Below are 13,271 nucleotides of genomic sequence, written 5' to 3'. Positions count from 1 at the left end.
TAGAAGATGTAAAATCACGCTATTTTGGACGTTTCTGAATAAAAAACTCATGGCTTAGTGTATACTATTGTAACTTACATCCCATTACATTCTTAAACAATTATTTATTAACGTGTAAGTATTGCCAATATCATGAACATACGTCTCGTCACGGTGCATTCAGTCTTGAAAAGCATCATTTTAAGAAGAAAGGAACATGGGCAAAGTAATATTAGATGTTATCCATTAATACTGCATATTTGTTAATCATTTCTTCGTTACTGTATATAAAGCTTTATAGTTAGATTATTTGCCAATGTTGCCAGGAGTGCATTTGTTTATTTGTTTTATTTCAAGAGAAGCTTTCTGAACTAGACGTTGTGCTGCCATCTGTTGTGGAAAATATAAACTATTTGCGCTATATCGTTCGTTCCCGGAAGTCATACAGAGCGACCGGAAGTCATGAAGAGCGACCGGAAGTCATAAAGAGCCGTCTGCCCTAAACCGGATGAACGAATGAACGAATGAACCTGGAGCGGAGAGCGGCCTCCGACTTCCTGGCTCGCTCCTACCTTTCCGCTCCCAAGAGTCGACTCTTTTGAACGACTCTCAGTTAGGAGCGGGAGCGAATGAGCTAGCTCCCTCAAAAGAGCTAGTTCGACCCATCACTAGCTACAACTATTAATAATTATGACATGACCACAGACATATACATTCAGATTGGCAATGAGCAGCATTATTCTTAAACCGGAAGCATGAGGCCGCCGCCATCTTACGTCACTACACTATCCCGATGTATTAATGTACGAGTAAAATAATCGAAACGGGAATATTGGACAGGAGATTATAAAAATTAATTAAAAGCACGTCGAAATAATAACAATAACATTGATTAATTAGACCTACTAAGTCCTTTATTTTACTGCTATATAAAGAAAGACGGCTATACCAATTTACCAATGCTTAAAAATATCCAACCTCTTTTAGACCGAACTTTCGTCAAATCTGTTTCCATTCAACTCTCTTACAGCATGATTCACACATATTTTCAGGTTGGTTTGTTTGTCAAATCCTTGTCCTGTTTCTCTAAGAGCTCGGCTATGAGGTGAGATGAATCTGCCGTAGCGAGTTTTTATGACCAGATGCCCTTCCTAACGTCATCCCCTTCATAGGAGTAAATGAGGTGAAATGAATCACGTGTTATATGATACTAGGACGGGAGAGGGTGAAACCAAATACTTGAATACACCAATACCGGACAGCTCTATCTCAACAGCATTGAGTCGAGTGCGAATAGCGATGGTGGTGACATCTAGCGTGTCGGTGTGAACTGCATACTCGTCTATGCTACAGTTGAGAGGAATGCACTACACTCATTGGAAATATTGTTGTTAAAATAATAAATTGAATATTCATAATAATTAAGAATGACATTTTAAAATATGAAATGCCTCTTTCATAAACCTCCAAACGAGCATAATGATAGCCGTGCCTTTCGCTATGTCTTGAAAATTAAAAGCAGCATTTGTTTGAGGATCCAACCATCCTCTGGGGGAAATATTTAACAACTACCTACTCTCTCCAGTTTTTTCTAGCCTGGCGAAGGACGTTGTATGGACTTAGCCTAGTTTTGAGGCCGGATGCCTTTCCTACCACCAATCGTATGTGGAGGGATATATATTCACTACCTCGTGTTTCTGTGGTTGTTTCTCGTGTGATGTTTTGTATATATTTGAAGATGCGTATGAATACGAACACAAACCCGTAGCCCCCGATCTACAGGAATTAACAGACGCGAATAAAATCTCCAACTCTGTCGGGAATCGTACCATGGTCCTCTGAACCGAAGGCCAGTACGCTGACCTTTCCGTGGTGGTGATTATTTTTTAAGACGCTAACATTCAGCCAAAGCGCCAGAGCGGGCAGATAACTTAACAACATCTATGATTTATTACAATTTTGGGAAAGAGAAGCTGTAATTAATGAACAGGAGTTTTGATCCATTATTTTGACATCTTCTTTTTCTTCTTCATCTTCGATACGGCCGATCTTCTCGAATGCTACAGGAGAACTCAGCTCACGCTGCTCTCTCGTTTTTGCTGTACTTTGAATTTTCTGTTTTACCTCTGAAAACAGAAATACATAATATGTATAATACATTGGGGTTACGGTGAGTGAACTAGGATGTTCTTGACAAGGAAGAAGTGTTCAGAATTTCCTAAAGTCTCTTTCACAAATTTATGCATGAAGCATTACCTTACACACGTATTAAATTAGTTGGACTGGTGCTCAAGCCTATGCCTGTAATACACTGAAATAATTGTCTTGCCCGCTTCTGTAGTGTAGTGGTTCATGTCATTAGCTAATACCCCCGGAGGCCCGGGTTCGATTCCAGGCTCTGCCACGAAAATGAAAAGTGGTACGAGGGCTGGAACGGGGTTCACTCAGCCTCGGGAGGTCAACTGAATAGAGATGGGTTCGATTCCCACCTCAGCCATCCTGGAAGTGGCCATCCTTCTCCAGGCAAATGCCGGGATGGTACCTAACTTATGGCCTCGGCCGCTTCCTTCCCTCTTCCTTGTCTATCCCTTCCAATCTCTCTATGCCCCCGCAAGGCCCCTGTTCAGCATAGCAGGTGAGGCCGCCTGGGCGAGGTACTGGTCATCCTCCCCACTTATATTCCCCGACCCAGATTCTGAAGCTCCAGGACACTGGCACAGACACTGCCCTTGAGGCGGTAGAGGTGGGATCCATGGCTGAGTCCGAGGGAAAAACCGACCCTGGAGGGTAAACAGAAAAAGAAGAAGAAGAAGAATTTCCTTACGCCGGGCTGAATGACTCAGACGGTTGATGCGATGGCCTTCTGATCCAATTTTGGCAGGTTCGATCCTGGCTCAGTCCGGTGGTATTTGAAGGTGCTCAAATACGTCAGCCTCGTGTAGGTAGATTTACTGGCATGTAAAAGAATTCCTGGGGGACTATATTCCGGCCCCTCGGCGTCTCCGAAAACCGTAAAAGTACTTAGTGGGACGTAAAGAAAATTATTATTATTATTATTATTATTATTATTATTATTATTATTATTATTATTATCTTACGGTAAAAAACCGACTGGATTCGAAACTCATGGCCTTCAATTTTCAATTTCAAGACTACCGCGATAACCATTACGCTACAGGCCCACAAGTTTTCGTTTGTGAAATTTATGGTACTGTTTAACAATGTGGACCCTCAAGTTTGAGTATACTAGAGTTCCATATATGTTAATATTATTGTTTTTACGTCCCACTAACATTTCAGTAGAGTATTTGATTGATTTTCTTAATATAAGGGTCATAGAATGTAACCTCAACACAGATGCGAGATCATAACTTTGTTAATACTTGCTGTCCTTATCAGTTCCCATGCCCATTAGCTTGTGGGTAATCTGTTCAGCGCATAACACTTTTCTTGGAATATAACTGCAATGTAAGATTATTTAGTGACAAACACTGATACATTATAAACAACACGGCAGTGCGCCAAGAATCATACAGATGACAATATGTTACTGAAGAGTTGGTCACACCAAGCCATGTAGGTAGCAGCACTATCGACTTTCTCACTGAAAACAGCAATCTGTCCGGTATTATCATATTAAAGTATTTGGTGAAACCAACACAAAAAAACATGCTATACATGGCACCGACACAGATAGGTCTTATGGCGAGGGTGGGACAGGCAGGGGCTAGAACTGGGAAGAAAGCGGCCGTGGCCTTAATAGGGATGTATATTATAGAACTAGCACCGATAGAGCGGACTGCTGTTATACTGGGTAAGCGCAATGCGCTCTTCATATGTCTCCTGTGTACTCATCGTTGCCTACGTTATAATACAAGGCCTCGAAATAGAGCCCGTAAAACGCTATCGAAGTGGTCACAATGAAGTTCAATGTCGGACCGCCAGGATCGCTTTCTTGCCCCCCGTCTACCAGGTTTGCGCCTTTAGGTCTAAACGTGTTTATTAACTGAGTTTGTTGTGAATGTTTATGTATTCGTCTGATGTTAAGCATTCGCAGTTCCAGTCATGGTTTATTCACGAGAAATTAAAGGTAGTGGAATTTCGTTCCACAAGTTTCCAGTGAATGTTCATTGTTCGAAACCTTATACAGAGGAAGCATTACGCATGAGATACGACTTCAAGCTGATGAAATTAGGCCTCTGTTCCTAAGTTTTGATCCGAGTTTCGTCATAAGAATCGGGCGATCCCAAAATTTGTTACTGGACTTTTTTTGTAAACAATGCTACCGTGACCGGCGATCATTTGTGAGGCCTCTTCAAACACAGAAATCTTAAATTAGGAAACCAAGCAGAAAAATAGTTTTCCCAACAAATTTGGAGAAAATGAATGTATCAAGAGCTAAAAATGTTGTATTTTCCCCTGAAACAATCTCTGCTTTGAAAAGAATGGAGGTGGGTTGTCCCAAGAACATTAAATACAGTTTAAAATATACTATTTATTTTATGGAGCATTTTATAAAATTTTTCGATGCGCATGACGTCTGCAACACTTCACATGGGACATATTCCAGGAATGAAAAGAATCGAGCATCTTGTAGTACCACTGAAGATGAACGCCTCAGTTGGTTAATTAATTTCCTGTCATATATTAAGAAAATTCAATTGCATTCAGGGAAAGTAAAGAAGAATCGTGAGGAAAATGTATGAGGCATAGATGTTGACTGCTCAATCAACTGTGGCCTGGGTAAAATACCTCATAAGTATCCATTTTCATTATGCACTGGCGAGGAACCTAACATGCGATGACATCGAGCTCTTGCTCAGCTACCTAAGACGCCAAGCGGAATAAAAATGATATTATGGTTCGAGTGGCAAAAGAACAAACAGACTGTAAAGGCTCTTTAGAACATATCTCTTCTCCAGCTACTCATAGTCCAACATTGTGTCTTATTTTTTTCAAGATCGAGAAACCCTCAGATACCGAAAATCATCGTCTGTGGTACTTGTGCAGTGAACGATGGAATTTGTCACCTCCGCTACGCAGTACTTGCACCGAAGAGAGTTAATAAATGAGTACGTTTTTTTATCGAAAGACATGTTCAATAGTGAAATTTATAAAGTGTAAAGGACAAACCACCTCTTTTTCTACTATGAACATTTCTGAGAACTCTATTAGACAACATTGCTTCGAGCCACTCAAGTAGAAGAGAGAAAATTTTGAAACCTGACTAGAAGCCCTTCGAAAGGTACTTTTGAAATTTCAATGACATATCCAAGCCAATGCAGCACCGCTCTGTAAATAAAGTACTGTCAGCACTCGCAAAAACTTTCAGTTCTTTTTATTTAGGATGCAATTTACGTATTTACATATACGGCCATGCGAATACAAGGGAGCAAAAAAGCGATCCTAGCGGCTGAATGGTGAACTAGGATGCCACCCGTTTCCATGAGTGCATTTCAAGGCCTTGTATTATAGCGTAGGCAGCGGTACTCATACCGCTAAATATCCACGAATTTAAGTTGTTTAAATTGTTATTTTCGTGACTATGCCGAGCTACTGCAATGTTCTTCTTTGCAAAAATTAGGGAAGCCCATTTTCGCTTCACCAGTTTCCACAAAATAAAGGAATGAGGAAGAAATGGTTAGAGGCTATTAGAAGGAAAAATTTCGGTGAGAAGAATCTGACCGAAAATATTATGTATTCCCATTATTTTCAACAGGTTGACTTCACGAAAATTTTGTTGAGTAAGTGCGATTTACGAAGGGAAATAATTCCCATTTTCTACCTATAAACTTATTAGGCATTTCGATAACAACCACCGAATTTATGCGTTTGTATTTAAAGGTGGGTCTGGCCAAGGCGGTAAAGGCGTCCTCGGTTCGCCCGGAAGAACGTGGGTTCGAATCCACGTCAGGAAGTCGTAAAATTTAAGAAACGAGATTTCCACTTCAGGAAGTGTATATGGCCCTGAACTTCACTCAGCCTACACCAAAAATGAGTACCAGGTTAATTCGTGGGGCAAAGACGGCCGGGTGTAGAGCCAACCACTCTACCCATCACGTGCAGAGGTTAACAATGGTGGAAGCCTTTACCTTCCACTCCTCCAAGGGCCTCCATGGCCTGTACGGAAGTGACTTTGCTTTGCTTTTGTATTTAAAGGTGAGAGGTCAACGTTAAAACCGGGCACTGTTCCATCGCTTTTTTCGTGGACCGCGAACACAACAAAAACAAAGAAGAAGCCATACACCAGACAATTGTTGATTACAACGATAAGCCTACAATATCAGAATATGCAGAAATCACCTCCTTTGAAGTACGGAAAAAAATCATGAATATACCAATAGAAGAGAATGTAAAATATGTGACTCTCATTTTCAACGATATCAGCACTCAAACAAATACTACAGGTAATTTGGTTGTTGAGCAAACAATGCGTAATCCTAATTCCATATTGCTTTATACAGGGTTCGTAGACGTCCAACATTGCAATTTGGTATTTGCTGTTCTGGGAGAAAACAGATACAGTTTACAGATATTCCCTCTTGAACCCAAACTGTGTTTCTTCTTGACACTTATGAAGCTACGGACCAACAAATCTGACAGGGAACTAGGCCTTAACTTCGGAATCCATAAAACTGCTGTTTGGAGAATATTTACTGTTTGGATCAATTTCATGAGTAGTAAAATTGGACAGTTCGGCCGCCTCCACCTCCACCGGCTCCCAGGGGCCTCCTCCTCCACCTCCGCACGGGTGGCCTTCCCAGGGGCCTCCTCCTCCACCTCCGCACGGGTGGCCTTCCCAGGAGCCCACTCCTCCTCCTCCTCCTCCCGGGAAGCCTTCCCAGGGGCCTGCTCCCGCGGGAAATTTGAATTGGTAAACAAAGCCACGTGCTTTTCTTGACAGCCACGTGCTTTTTGACAGACAACAACGCATCGCTAAACTCAGTACTGCCATCTTGACGGGCCTAAACCTTAGTGGTACCAACTTAACCTAACTAGCGCGAGATTTGAATCGGTAAACAAATCCACGTGCTTCTTGACAGCCACGTGCTTTTTTGACAGCTATCATCGACAACAACATATAGCTAACCTCAGAACTACTATCTTGACGGGCCTAAACCTTAGTGGTACCAACTTAAACTAACTAGCGCGAGATTTGAATCGGTAAACTAATCTAAATGCTTTTTTGACAGCTGTCATCCGCCATCTTTAATCAACAGAGCACCGTGCTGCACTCTGGTGGCAGGCAATTCCACGTGACAGCAGCCATCTTTAATCAAGAAAGCACAGTGCTGCATTCTTTATTTGAAATGTGGTGGCGGCAATTTTAAAACTTCTACGTGCTCTTGTTTGGAAATAGAGCCACGTGCTTTTTTGTCATCCGCCATCTTTAATCAAGGGAGCACCGCGCCGCACTCTTTAGTTGAAATGTGGTGGCGAAAATTTGAAAATTCCACATGCTCTTGTTTGGAAATAATGCCACGTGCTTTTTGTCATCCGCCATTTTTAATCAAGAGAGCGCCGTGCTGCACTCTTTGGTTGAAATGTGGTGGCGGCAATTTGAAAAATTCTACTCGCTCTTGTTTGGAAACAAATCCACGTGCTTTTTTGACAGCTGACATCCGCCATCTTTAATCAAGAGAGCGCCGTGCTGCACTCTTTAGTTGAAATGTGGTGCTGGCAAATTCCACATTCTCTTGTTTGGAAACAAACTCACATGCTTTTTGTCATCTACCATCTTTATTCAAGAGAGCACCGTGCTGCACTCTTTAGTTGAAATGTAGTGGCGGCAAATTCGAAGTGCTTTACAAACTCACGTGATTTTGTCATCCGCTATCTTTAATCAAGAGAGGAACGTGCTGCCCTCTTTAGCTACATACCTTTAACATGTGGTGGCGGAAAATTCGAAGTGATTTACAAACTCACGTGCTTTTTGTCATCCACCATCTTTAATCAAGAGAGCACCGTGCTGCACTCTTTAGTTGAAATGTGGTGGCGGCAAATTCGAAGTGCTTCACAAACTCACGTGCTTTTTCGACAGCTGCCATCCGCCATCTTTAAACAAGAGAGCACAGTGCTGTACTCTTTAGCTACTTACCTTTGAGGCGCAAAAAATATACAGCAACCATCTTTAATCGACAGAGCACCGTGCTGCATTCTTTATCGTAGTAGTGGACAATTTCTACGACACAGCTGTCATCCGCCATCTTGCATCGCAAACCTTAGTGCTGCCCTCTTTAGCTACTTACCTTTGAGGCGGACTATTTGAAAAATTCAATTTGATAAGCTCTTATCCGCCATCTTGCATTGCAAACCTCAGTGCTGCACACTTTAGTTGAAATGTGGTGGCGGACAATTTTCAGCAGCCATCTTTAATCAATAGAGCATCGTGCTGCACTCTTTAGCTGAAATGTGGTGGCGGGTAATTCCACGTGACAGCTGTCATCCGCCATCTTGCATCGCTAACATTATTGCTGCCCTCTTTACGACACTGCTGGTAATTTAAAATCCACGTGACAGCTGTAATCCTCCTTCTTGCATCGCAAACCACAGTGCTACCCTCTTTAGTTGAAATGTAGTAGCGGATAATTTGAAAAATCTATTTGAAAAGCTGCCATCTTTAATCAACACAGCTACCGCTATCTCACATCGCTTACCTCGGTGCTGCACTCTTTAGTCGAAATGTGGTTGCGGACAATTCTATTCGACAGCAGCCATCTTTATTCAACAGAGTACCGTGCTGCTATCTTTACGGCTACTACATCGCTAATTATCACTTGGGTGCTGTAGCGTTATTAACAAATACGCTACTTGTGCCATATATTTGGACTATCAACTGTCTACGCGACACTTATTAAATTGTGTGAACTATCCAAGCAAATAGCATTTTGTGGATTAAGCATTTTACTGTTGGACTTTGTTATATTGATAATGTGCCGATATCATCATTCTTAATATTGCCATTATCTATTTGGAACTGGAATTCAACACTATGTGACTAGTGGATGGTAATACTACTCTTTGGATGTACGACTATTGGGACATGACAGCGCGTAACTTTCTGCAAGTTATATTTAGTGGAGTCGATCGTATTGTGGACTGGAACTTGTACTCCTGCGCTATCTATGTGCGAGCTGGATTACTAGGTGTGCTTTGACGGAGCACACCAGGTCGTGCTGTGATGTTGGACAGTGTCGCCCCTTGTGGCCTTGATCGGAGTGTCTCTCTTGACTTGTTGACTTTGACGAGTGTGGAAGCTTAACTGCTCAATAATGGCGTGCTTATCGGCACATAAACCTTTTATTTTAGCTTCGGGGAATGGATAAGGTCGTATAACTGCCCCAGCAGGGGATTGTGTTTTATATTCTTCGTTCATATTAGTATAGTTGTGTGATGTAGCATGTAAGTTTATTACATAAATTCTGGTGAGTATGAGTGTTGGTTCTAAACACGTCGGTTACTCAGCCATGACCTCTTTATAAATACGCTGTTGTAATTTATTGGTGTTAATGTTGTGTTCTTGGGGTGTGTTATTTATATTATAGGTTGTGTTTTTAACTATGATTTGAATTTTATCCAAGTTTGGTGTATTGCGTTCTAGTTTCAAGTGAACATGTGTTGCTGTGAAGGTCATTATTGTCTGCGTAACTTTTAAAATTTCGCCCTTGCCTGTGTGTAACCTTGTTTTCCCTGGTTTTCTTGGTTTACCTGCGTATATGTGTAAGTTTTCTGTGTTATTTCCTGGATGCGAGTGCGCTTACTATTTTCAAAATTTTGGTATGTATCGCTGATGTTTCGGTATTCGTGTTTGCCCCTCTGTTTGGTGTTGTGATTCTCTGTTTGGTTTTCTGGCATCCTTTCGTGTATTTCGGCCTTCTTGTACGTGTTTCGAACTAATGCTATGCTGCACTAAGTTTTCATTTTTTTAAAGTTATCATTTGATTTATTATTATTAATTTATAAATATTTATTTCTCATGGGTAATTATTTCCTGGATTGGGTTGCTACCATTCCTAATTTTATTTCTATCGCGGGTGTGTAAGGTGCTATTTACTTAATTAGAGGTATGTAATCCCGCGTAATATTAACATAATATTTCAACTATGACTGTAACGTATGTTGGTTTAAGTCAAGGGTTTTGGGCAGCCCTAGCGCGAGATGTTTGGAGTCTGTCTTATCTCTCAATCCCCATTGTTGTTTTATCTCTTGTGCTTGCCCGTTATGTAACTTCTGATTATTGTGTCGGTATCGGCCGAGATAACAGCATCTTGTTCGTGCTCCGTGTGGATGACAATGCATTTGTTTGTCTTCTCATGTCATATTGGTTTTTCGATCTCAGTGTTGTGAAGTTAACTTGCTCTTTCTATTTTAATATGTTTTGGGCATCTTATTTATCACCCTAGCTTTCTACTGCTTCTGCTTTTTTTAGGGTGCTATTTTCATTATTATGATCATCTTGCGGAATGACATTTGGCTGAGATTTGTGTTACCTTGTGCTTTAACGTGATGTGTCAGGTGTTCTCATTTTCGTGGGTATTGTGGGGACGTAACCTCCGTTGGGTGTGTCCGGGGCCCTTGATTTGCCATACAACCCATTTTTCTTGCGTTAATATTAAATTTCATTTCATGTAAATATTTTTAAAATGTGTAAGGTGAGAAACTGATGCACCAGTGTAGCTTGGGGATATGTAATGAATTTATACTTCAGATGTGACCTTATTTACCTGTAGCTTATTTATTTAATGTGAAATTATTATTCTTCTATCACATCATTATTTTCAGAATTTTCCTTTCTTTTCTCAATTTTATGTAATGTAGATTATTATTTATTTATTATATTTTTATTTTACCTTTTTGAAAACATTGGTGTCATTTGATATTGAATTTGCCTCGTAGTTCCTCGATCCCCTCCTCTCCTTCCATTTTGGGTTTGTTCCAGTACTCTTCCTTGTTTGTTATGAATTATTGGATCTTTGGTAAATTATCTTGTACGTGCAAGTCCCTATGACACACGTCATTTATTTGTTAAATTGTTAGGGGCGTTGCAGTTTGGTAGCGTCGTCGCGTGGTTTTGGGTGAAGCTATGCTGAATAGCTACTTGCAAAAAATTGCGACGCATGCACGCAGAATGGCACCAAAAATGTTATTATTTATGTCTGTATTTGTAAGCTGAGGTGGACCCTGCTGATTCTTTTGATTTATTGTTCCATGTACTCTCCTATGATGGCTGTACGCACCGTAAGTGACCCGCGGTTTCTGCGGAGTGCTGAGTTAGCCTACGAGTTGCAGATACGAGGCCTTGAAAGCCTGGGAACCAATGCTGACAAGTTAGACAGGCTCATCGAAGGCGCCCACTTTCCCATCACTGTACCGGAGTTGGACCAACAGGTAGTCGGTGAGTCGATTGTCCTTGACTCGGATAATATTGATGAGTTATTAGAATTATGTTCCTCGTTTGCTGATTTTACACCAACTAAGGCTCAATTAAAAAGACTCAAAGCTAGAGTGGAACACTACTTGAATCGAATTAAGTATCTGCTTTCCATAAATCTTAGCCGTGATAATCGTCAAGTTGTGTCCGATTTGTTGACTAAAGCCATTTCCTTGTCTTATGATGTTCACGCACTTGAAGTATTTATTGATGTCCAAATGCTTACCCTTGTTGATGTTGATGACCAGGCTAGTAATGTCGAACACCTTACTACATCCAACCCTTGTTCGACTGATGCCTTGTCTCCCCGAAATGAAAATCAATGTCGTGGATGCTCACCTAGTACCTCGTTCATTGTGCCCCCCCCCCGGTCTTAGAATTATTTAAGGGTTTGGCCGATTTTTCTGTTGATTCCATTGAAGAGACCCTTCGATTCTTAAGATTCTGGGTCGAATAGCTGGAAATAGCGTATATTTTTGAGCTGTCTTCTTTGAATGTCTTCAGGGTCTGCTTCCCTCATTGTCAGGGAATGTTAAAAGACGAATTACGGGATGCCATCTCTGAAAATGTGACCATTGAAAAATTTCATGATAATATTTTAAACAAATATATCCCTTGGACTGCCCAGCAGTCCCTGATCCAGAGTTGTTGCTTTAGGAGACAATCCCTGAACGAAAACCTATCTAACTATATTAAAGACGTCAAGTATTATTGCAAGGTCTTGAGACAAGACATCCCAGAAACGAACTTAGTGAACCACTTGGTCAGGGGCATTTCACCACTGTGTCGGACATACATGTGCTTTACTGCTAGACCTGTAACTCTTAAGGAGCTGGAGGCTGCTTGTGTCAAAGCGGAGAGTGTTTGATATGAGGATTCCTGTCGTGTGGCGAACATTCCTTCACCGTTACCTCGTCCACCTAGTGTTTCTCAAATGCCAACCCCAGTTAGCAAACCGGTTAAGAAATGTTACGCGTGTGGTGCCAGAGATCATCTTCGGGGCAAGTGTCCGAGCCTGAAGCAGCCCACTACACCTAAGAATTATTCTAACCCTAACTTCGCCTGTTTTGTTTGTGGGTCCAAGGAGCATAGTAAGCGTTCTTGTCCGAATAATCCCAATAAATCAACTATATGACTAGCCGATCCTAAGAGTTCTGTAAAATTTTCTCCTGACTCAGCTAGATCTATGAAATTGTGTACCCTGCCTAATGATGTTTTATGTCATATTGATTGCCAGCATATCTCTGCCCATGCATGTGCAAACTTGCCGTTTATTCCAGCTGAGATCAACGGTGAGCCTGTATCCGCTCTGGTGGATTCTGGGAGTGTGTATTCATTGGTCGACATGTCTTGGTATGAAAAGTATAAATCCCCTTGTAACCTTCCTGAGCTGCAACCGGTAACTATAAATTGTGTCACTGCTAACAGTTCTACTGTATGTGTTATTGGGTCTATTCTTATCATAATCAGAATTGTAAACTTCACGTGGAAATTTAAGTTAGTAGTAGTTAAGAAATTGTGTTGTGATCTTATTTTAGGAGCTGATTTCTTGACTCATGTTGGTTTGGTGATTGACCTTCAGGAAAGAAAATTATTTTTCAAGTTTTCTCCTGACTCTAAAATTCCATTAATTGGCAGACATATAATTCCCTCTAGGTTAATTTCTTCTGTCGAGAGCGCTGCTAATGTTGAAACTGTCCAAATTAACTTGGAGCATTTATCTAGTGACCAAGCTAGTCAAATTCGTGATTTTTGTGCAAAATTTCCGGATGTTTTCACCGATAAGCTTGGGTTGACTAATGTCCTCGAGTATAAAATTGATGTGTCCGATAATATCCCTGTCAGATCTCCTCCTTACCGT

At 41.1% G+C, this 13,271-nt stretch overlaps 1 protein-coding gene across 1 annotated transcript in view; it reads right to left on the bottom strand.

Annotated features, from left to right (window-relative positions):
* Window positions 1-691, bottom strand: part of Tfb4 (transcription factor B4) — a 245,087-nt gene extending 244,396 nt beyond the window's left edge. Inside the window, exon 1 of the mRNA XM_068228558.1 lies at window positions 661-691. The gene's annotated coding sequence lies outside the window, so the exon portion shown is untranslated. The remainder of the gene's footprint in view (window positions 1-660) is intronic.
* Between the last annotated feature and the right edge of the window lie 12,580 nt (window positions 692-13,271).

This window comes from Anabrus simplex, chromosome 7, assembly GCF_040414725.1.
Source record: "Anabrus simplex isolate iqAnaSimp1 chromosome 7, ASM4041472v1, whole genome shotgun sequence".
Taxonomy (NCBI): Eukaryota; Metazoa; Arthropoda; class Insecta; order Orthoptera; family Tettigoniidae; genus Anabrus; species Anabrus simplex.
This window is presented reverse-complemented; position numbering and strand designations above follow the sequence as displayed.